This window comes from Carassius auratus, unplaced genomic scaffold (genome assembly GCF_003368295.1).
Source record: "Carassius auratus strain Wakin unplaced genomic scaffold, ASM336829v1 scaf_tig00216959, whole genome shotgun sequence".
Classification (NCBI taxonomy): domain Eukaryota; kingdom Metazoa; phylum Chordata; class Actinopteri; order Cypriniformes; family Cyprinidae; genus Carassius; species Carassius auratus.
Genome location: NW_020528816.1, coordinates 250,499 through 259,401, shown reverse-complemented (window position 1 = coordinate 259,401; position 8,903 = coordinate 250,499). Strand labels below are relative to the sequence as shown.

General features: G+C 37.2%; 1 protein-coding gene across 1 annotated transcript in view; it reads left to right on the top strand.

Annotated features, from left to right (window-relative positions):
- The first annotated feature begins 449 nt into the window (after positions 1-449).
- Positions 450-8,903, top strand: part of LOC113099542 (teneurin-3-like) — a 97,090-nt gene continuing 88,636 nt past the window's right edge. Inside the window, exon 1 of the mRNA XM_026264402.1 lies at positions 450-474. The gene's annotated coding sequence lies outside the window, so the exon portion shown is untranslated. The remainder of the gene's footprint in view (positions 475-8,903) is intronic.

The following is an 8,903-nucleotide window of genomic DNA, read 5'->3' as shown; positions in this document are numbered from 1 at the left end:
AGTTATTGTCGCATTCAGCGATGCTCTGGGTCTTCGTGCTGTTGATAACACTGCCTCACTAGTATCGCGTGGATCCCGCGCAAACGACCCGTCCTCTCCTCAGCACCGCAGCGCGTGCACACACACACAGGGAGAACAGAGGAGTGGTACAGTCCTTGGCTCCATCACATGTGTTTCTGATACAGCTAGAACTAATGTTTTTGGTCTTTGTGCCTCTGGGTTCGCCGGATCCAGGTCGTGGTCTCGTAGTTTAGACAGTGCGTGTGGCCGGTCTTTGGCGGGGGAATTTTACCCGCTCGAAGGCACTTTCGAGTGTGTGAGAGATGCGGTAAGGTGTGACTGCGGGAAATTAATCATCCTAACCGTTATTTTACCTCACTTCACAGCTGCTGCTTTTAATAAGTTTGGATACCTACTGCAAAGTTTTTATTCATGTCGTTCCACTACAATGGGATCTAAGCCGAATTTTACGAGGTAAGAAATTATATGAGAAACATAGTCTCGGGTCACTTTTGTTTAATGTTGTCTTGACTTGTTATGCAGTTGGTTAACGTGTGCCAGTATGCTAGGGAATTATATATGATATATAAACGTACAGCCTTTCAAGTAGGCTAGAGTATTTTATTTAGCCGTTTGCAGCTGTAGTTTGCAAGATGAATACTCTGTGTCCTCGTACAGTTTAATGGCATTGAATTCCTCCCAGCTGCACGGAAATAGCGGGACATAAATTTACAGCATTTTGCAACCTTGGGATTGGCATTATGATGGAAACCGTGAATAGTTGGGTTTAGGAGAGGACAGAGGACCTGTCCTACGTCCCACAGCCTCTTTGAAAAGGTTTGCAAATGTAGGCTAATTGAGAACAAACAGGTAGTTAACCATTTATCTTCAGTGCATAAAACCATGGTGCGGATGGTTGGGGTCTTTCAGTGCTTGAATTTACCCAAAGGAAGCCAAAAGAAAAGGTTGGGGTCGTGTCTTATGGGAAATTAGGCTATTTACACCAACTGTCTTACACACCAACTAGCAGTTAACCAAGAGATAATCAGTTTTATTTTTTGGATTCACATTAGACCAATATACCTTTTTGTAACTGACTTAAAAAAAAGTTATGACCAGTCTTGAAGAAAATAATCTAGAAGACTAACTTTTTAAGACTAGTCTAAGCAGTTTTTGCAACCCGCCCCAGAAGTCGCATCTAGCGGTAGATAGATAAATCACGTAAAAAAATATGTATTATTTTAAAGGTACATATTAAATACATCACAAAATATTCGGTGGTGAGTTTAAAAACTGTTTTCCCCCTTTTCTATTTCTTTCTTCTTCTTTTTTCTTTTTATTTGTGACACTTGCACAGTTAGCTAAACTGCAATTTAAGATCTCCGTTGCGAGACAATTTCCACAGACTGTGCTTCATAAATTATCTTTTACAACTAGTTTTGCATGTGTATAAAATATTTAAATATTTCCATTAAACAACCATCCGTTTCAAAAGTCATCGTAGGTATAAATAACACATTATAGAAAATGTTATTCTATCCAGAAATGTTAGACTACGGCAATTTGAATACTTATGTTACTTCCACATTTGGTAATCATATTTAATTTGATTGTTCCTATAGGCTACTATTCACCACACTGACCTGATGTAGGATACACAGACTCAACCCATGTGAAGAGTCTATAAAAGCACAGCTGAAACATGATAACGAGATCTCATTTTCAATTACAAGACACAAGCATTACAAAAATCGTTTTAATGTTCCCTTTGTGTATGAGACTGGGAGAATATTGAGAAAATATCTTCAAATCCAGATTGCACTTAGTCTGATCCTTGGTTTTGCTATAAACTCCTTAAAGGAGCCAGTCCATACGAGTGACTAAACAGCCAGTCCGATTAAACATCATTGTCTCAGATTACTTGTACATGGTAATTAGCATATCACCAATTGGGCTCATTTGTCATCAAGGGCACTGGTGGCCTAAAGTGATTACAAGACAATACATCATCAAATCAGTTCAACAAGGCTTATATTAATGGACACTCATTACTGTCTCAGAAACATATTATTGAACATTTATCAAGTAAGGTAAGACTAAAATTGATTTTGAAATCTTGTTTTATTTTTTTTCCACTAGCATTGATTCATCCAAACCATATTTCCATTTTTATCCCAAAAGGCTTTTGCACGGCGGAACAAAAGAAATACAACATCAGGATTTGTTTCGAGTGAAACGTACTCACAGTAGAGGCCTGCCATTTTGATTTGTGCTCTGATGATGTCGATCATTGATGGAATCATGCTTACATTCACATTGTCCTCGATCCATAGATTGATATTCTTTTGACACACTGAGAAGAAGACAATGCTGCTTTGAAGCCAAACAAATTCTCAGCCAGTTCATGTTATGATTTTACGGTTTTGGTGCCAAATTGAAAATAGAGGTCACAACATAGACCCTTGATCGCATATAAAATATATGACCGCATCATCTTCTGATTAGGGAAGAGTGCACACGTTGCCTAGTTGGGGGCTAAAAGTCATTAATATCAGTTGCTTAATTAGAAGATATTGTCTCTCTCATGTATCACGTATTCAGCCAGGAAGAGAGTGTAATAGCCTTTACCTTTTCAGTTCAAATAACACGCAGGCCAACTAAAAATGAAGGCTGCATTCAACCCTGCTCCGTGCTTCATAAATCATGTGGCCCTCTTATTTAGTGTGTTTACTGCGTGGTAAAAAAATATGAAGTTATTGCTTTAATATGCTGTTCCATCAAGTATGACATCCTTAATTTACATGTTATTAAGTCTTGTAAGTATTCATATTCTTTCCTTGTTATTTATCCAATCTTTCCATCTGTAAATGACAATTTGTGCATTCTGCTTGTTTTAAAAAATGCTCTGAAGTACTAGTCAATTCTACACTGACATTTTGGTAGTTAATTAAGTTGGAAAGCTCTGGTCACTTTTTTCAATATTTGTTTATTTGCTTGAGCCCTCCATGTGAAGGCGCTTTTTCAGTCCAGCGCAGAGAGAGATAGAGTGAATGAGTCTATGAAAGTAGTTCACCCATCAGTGCCTGTTTCAACAGTGCTAAGCAAACAGGCACAGGTTAATGTACCTTGACAAACACACACTGCCAGCACGCCAGCCTCTGCGTATCACATTTACACTAGATTTATTTGCATAATCCCAGTGGACAGACCCGATCTCTGTCGGCTTAACATTGTCCAGGTTATCTCAGCCTGTTAAGGATTAATCAGATTTATCATTCATACAAAAACATCCCCATGTCCCATATTTTTTAAATGTGAAGGATCCGAACATTGTCTTTAGCTGAGATCCATTTACAACATTTGCATAAGATTTATCAGTTTTAGCCATTACATGCTTCGACTAATAAGCACACAGACAAATGCTTTAGAAAACAAGCGTAGATACCAAAAGGAAGGCACAAATGCATCTTGCTCAATATTTGCTTAAAGCAACAAAGTTTAACACCTCAGAGAATTAAAGGCAAATCAATTTAAAGTCACTGTTGTAAAATCAGAGATGTTGTACTGTTTGCCAGCAGCTGCAGTTACAGGATCCCATGGCCAAATTGATATCTGATTTCCCTCGTGAACTCCAGCACGTCAACAAGACTTTACACATATCGATTAACTGTTGTCATTTAAAGTTGGCTTGCCACTAAAGCGGAGTGGTGGACAAATCAGGATTAAAAAAAAATAAAAAAAACCTTCAACACAAACGCATGCAAAGTAAGTCTCAAAGGACTGGACTGTCTCAGCAAGTGCTTTTGATGGATGTAAGAATAAGTGGTTTTGTGCAATGTTGCTATAAATTTGGCATGTAGTGTTTCAAATTGTTGTACTAAGTTTATTTTTAAGGACATGGTTGAATTTGAACCTAGGAAAATTGTAATCCTGTTTTTTTTTTTTTTTTTTTTTTTTTTACCTTTTTACTAGTGTTGTCGTGTATCATATCTGCTTTTATTAGCTAAAATCCAGGCACACTTTATTTTTAGAAGAGCTGAAATAAATGTCAGCCAAGGTCTCTTGTGCATTTTGCTTCTGTGAGCCTATTAGTACTGAACTGTGATGGATTGATACCTGCAGCATCTGTCTTTTCATGACACTTTACATGATTTTACAAGAGCCACAGAGGTGTGATATATTGCTATCGCAGTTATATCTGGAAACTTTCTGTCTCTTTGTAGCATCTAGAACGTGTTTGTGCATTTCTGTTAATGCATTTTTTGTCACCCTAAGGGATAAGAACATTGTAGATTGTGTTTATGTGTGTGTGTGCAAGCGAATTGCTACAAGTCAGAGACATTCTCTGTGTGCTATAGATGTCCTAAAGTCCATGACAGACTTGGCTGCCTGCAGTACACATTTCCAACCTCCATAAAACCCTGTTTTTTCCTAGCAGTCTTAAATGCTCTCTCATTCTCTTCCTTTTTTTTTTTTTTTTTTTTGCTTTTCCCCCATCTTCACCCACCTTCCCACACCCCCACACCACTCTCCAATTTGCTGCGGAGCTCTCTTGCCTGCCTCCTGCTGTGTTGGAGGCAAGCTATGATTTGCCACAGGCAGGAAGTGCACTGACCAGGCAATGAAACTCGCCAGCATCCTTCTTCCAAACTGCCTCAGCTCCGGAACCAAGGGATTTACATTAATGTCTTGCAGAGATGACAGTCATAAGCTAATGTTATACATGAGAACAGAAAAATGGGAATGGGTGTAATATGAGGAATTAGTTGGGAGATGCATGTGGCACTAATCATATTCTGTAATGAAATTAAATTGATGATTTAAAAAAAAATCAGTTCAGGATGGAGTACATTCATTTGGATTAGGAATTTCTAATGTTGTGTTTTGCAGCTGAATACTTGAAAAACAGCTAAGAGGGAAAGCCAATGTCACATGTATAATTTGCGGTAAAAACCATTTCAGACGATTACTGAAAAAATGTTCCTTAAAAGAAGAAAATCCAGCATGTTGATATCAAAAGTTACTTTCCCCTCAGTCTTTATCTTGATATCAAGTTAAGGCATATTAGTTTGTTCATGAATGTTTCCATCTGAGCCTTCCCCTGTAAAATTTCCTCTTTCATTTAAATTATAAATTAAATGAAAACTTGCTTTATGTAATCACAAAACATTGTATTCTGTGTAGTCTGTGCATTGAGATTTACCAGACACTGTGTTTATCTAAAACTTCCATCACTACTCAAGGGAACTCGGTTGGCCATAATTCTAGCAATCAAGATGTTTGCATTCTTGTTGATCTATATGTATTGCATGTATGTGGATATGTGTGGATGTACTGTATAGATAAGTGTTGTTTTCTGTTTGTGCATGTTTCTGAATATACTAATATATACATATTATAACTTATCCAGAAACATGCACAAACAGAAAACATTACTTTTATCCATTATATTTCTTTATATTCCAAAGCGACGTTTACAGTGCCAAAAGTGCACACATTTAGATTTAAGCTGAATGAGATAGGTATGTGTGCCCAAGTTTATTTGTACTGCACATTTTATACATGCTGATAGTTTCATTTCACTTTAAATAAATGATTGTGGGCTTGGGATTGCCACTATAATTTGTGTTTGCGCTATACTTATATTTTCATTACTGCTTTGTTCCTAATAGCATTACATTTTAAGGATTTGTTGTGTGAGGAGAATTAAAATACATGTTTATATTGTTTGTAAATGGTTCATTTTATTAACGGATATTTTAGATTATTTCTTAAGTAGTAATGTGACTTGGACACAAATGTGACTGATCTGTTTGTTTGGTTTTTGTTGTTTTTCTTAGTTTTTTCTTTGTTTTTGCTATTTTGATCTGGTGCAACTTAAATGCATGCTTATTGAATTTTTCACACAAAAAGTATTTCTGCCCTCCTATTATGAAACTCTTATGAATCATACAGCTGCAGTGCAGAAGCATGAGGTTATAAAAACAACAACAACAAGAGAAAAAAAAAACATGGTAGTGCCATGTGAGACATTTCATTGAAATGTTTTTTTTTTTTTTTTTTAATAAGAACCTGTGATCTTTGTATTCTGATATTGAGTGTGCTATCATGACCTATATAACCTCGTGTCCATTGCCCACCTCTTCAAATGCTGACATAAGAAAAATTCTAAAAATTTTGCCTAGTCATTTAAAGGCCCATGCCGAAACACATTTTCATGCAGAAATTTCCCATTTAATTGCAAGTGCAGTAAAGAAAATACTTTAGGTTGTAATTTTGTGCATTATTGTGCAGTCTGGGTTTCTTATTGGTCTTACAGCAATAATTTGGGATCACTCAAACCATTTAGTCATCTCTGAGGAAGCTGATGTTTTTTATACAAAATATCAGACATAACCGTTAATGCTCTAAATTAAATCTCACCGGCAAACCTCTTACTCCAAATGCGTCCAAGGAAAGCACAGCCTTGAGGTCATGAATACTGAAAAAGAGGAACACAAGTGGATGTGTCTTCCTCCAGGCCTGTGCACATCTGTGTCTGCTGTGTCGCATCTTTGCCGTGATGTGGGGGTGGTGAAAATGACAACCCCCAGACAATGGTGGCACTATCTCAGGGTGCAGTGGTGTAGTGTGGGAACAGGAATGGGCTAATGGAAACATGCCCTTGTTTCCCGTCTGTATTTTTTCTTCCCGTTGTCTCACAGCGAGCGAGTGTCTGGGCTGGGCTCAGGGAGAGCAGTGCAGCGCATGAATTATGCAAAGCTGTCAAAGAAAGCCATTGTCGGTGGTGGCAGCCACACTAACACTCAGAACGGCTGAACTTGGGGTGGCGGCAATGGAGGGCAGGGGTTCTGTATTTCTTCGGGCTATGTGCACTTAGTATCCTGGAGCGAACTTTAGTGGCTGGTTGTGGGCCAGTAGCCCCTCACTGCAGAACTCAAGATCCAGGGTATGTGGTTGGATCCACATCTACGGGGTGGATATGGGTATAGGTTTAGGGGTGGAGACGGGTAGGTTTAGGTATATGTAAGGTGGGAGGAGTTGGATCTGGATCCAGCCATGCTGCCTGGATCTTGTGTTCTGCAGCGAAGACCATTTCACCATGGACTGTGCAGGATGATTAAAGAAAGCCTTCCAGATAGGGGAGTAAGGCCATGGAATGATGGAGGAGGATGCTGCTGAGGCAGACATAAAATTGATTTTGATTCAATTAAAGTGTTATGCATCCTAATGAGATGATAACACTGGAGAAACCACCTTATATCTTCACCTTACTGTTTGTAAAATGGTAGGGGTTAAATTAACTATTAATCTTAATTTAGGGGGTTATAAAAATGGATGCTTGTGCAGTTCTATATAATCATAGGCATAAATAAACAATCCAAGAATTTATGTACACCGTACTAAATAATGAGCAGGATTACTCACTGCCTGTATGGTGAAACCATGCCATTAATGACAGGGCTCGACATTAAGCTTTTACATGAGCTTGTCCTTTGGACAAGGAAATCAATCATTCACTTGTCAGAGTAAAAAAGTTACTTGTCCGGGGGAAAAAAGTTTTTTGTTTGTTTTTTGGCACAAATGTAATTTATTTTGAAACAGTCTTATCAGGTATTACTTTAATCAGCATATTTTTTGATATTTCCCTAAATGTTACACTTTTTAGTTTTATAAAAGTAAATATTTTCCTAAACTGATTAAATGTACATGTCTCCATTTACGTTGAATTCTTACATGTGATCAATACATTAAGTTAATAATAAGACACTATATGGTTGTTACTATTCAAATGAAATCTCTATCAACAAAGTCCATCTCTCCAAATGCATAAATAATGTTATTAGATGTTTTACTTTTTTAACATACTAATATGAAATGTTGGAAAAATGCAATGATACTTTTAAATATGAAAGTAAACCACCAGTAGGTGGTGGCAAGTCACTGTCTTAATGAGTGAATCATTGATTCGTTCAAACGGCTGATTCATTCAATAAATGAAGCAAGCAATCGTTTTTATAAATGGCTCACTGAATCATTGACTTGTTCAAAAATTAATCATTTAGTAATGAAAGACTTGTGTGTTGCTCGTAGATGTGGCTTTGCTTAGAACTATTTTTGTTAGCGAAATAGAACTAAAATGATCCACAATATCTCTAAAATGTAAATCAGTTAACATTCCTTGTTTATTTAACTAAAGTTGTATAAAATCAATATCACATTTGCAATCAAGCTGAAAGTCGGGAAAACATCACTCCTGGTCGTTTGATGTTGCATATATTATATAGAATATTTATATTTTTTCTACTGCGGTATGTTGTTCATGTTTGTTTCTTTGTGTGTGCTGTTTTGCTAATAGTGTTGATTTCTCCGTGAGTCAGACCGGCTGCACGAGCCTCAACTGACTTGACCTTGATACTGTCAATACATTATCTGTTATTAGTAACCGTTTAAATTGAAAGTAAACAAATCAGATTCAGTCTCGCCAAAGTTTTGGTGCCGCCCTAGTTATTGTTTGTTATAAAATTTTGTATCACATATGACATACCATCGATTAGGTCTTCTAGAAGAAGTTTTCTTATGTGATTTTCAAGATTGAACATACATTTATTTTGCTGATAAATATGATGCTACAAATAAAATCAAATAAGAAGGCTGAACTGTAGCTGACATTGCAATGATGATCATTATTTATGGAGGTTGGGGTCAGAGGTGAAATCCGATATCCGTAGCTAGACCCAATGAAATGTAATTACTGAACAAAGGGACATGCTGTGGATGTGCACTTTCAGCCATCAGACCCACACTCTCACACCATCCGCAGAATACCCAATGTGCTTCAGGTAAGAATGATGGGTCATGAAGGTTGTCACCAATTTATTTAACCATGGGTGACTGCATTG